The sequence below is a fragment of the Rhinolophus sinicus genome, linkage group LG15, assembly GCF_036562045.2.
Source record: "Rhinolophus sinicus isolate RSC01 linkage group LG15, ASM3656204v1, whole genome shotgun sequence".
Classification (NCBI taxonomy): domain Eukaryota; kingdom Metazoa; phylum Chordata; class Mammalia; order Chiroptera; family Rhinolophidae; genus Rhinolophus; species Rhinolophus sinicus.
Window position 1 is genome coordinate 11,648,903 of NC_133764.1, and position 368 is coordinate 11,649,270.

Below are 368 nucleotides of genomic sequence, written 5' to 3' on the forward strand. Positions count from 1 at the left end.
TGCAGAGGGGCAGGATTCCCGGCTCCCGAGGCGGAAGCTCGGCCGACTGGCGTGATCCCCGGGCTGGGAAAGGGGTGCGGGTGGCTGTCCAGTGCTGGGCGAGCAACGCTGTCCTGGGGGTCAGGACTTTTCTCGCCGGGGGCGTGACTCCTTGAATTTTGTGGACCCAACCCGACTCACTGTAGCTGGGTCCTCCCCATGAGCCTCTCCATCACTGCTTCCGGAGAGAAAGACAACTCTGGGTTCAACTTGTTTGCTTTTTAATGACAGAACAGAGAAAAGAACAGCGCTGGGGCCTGCGTGGCAACAGGCCTTGGCGAGTTCCTGTGAGGTGTAGACTGAGATGGGAGGCCAAGGGGGCTGTTAAT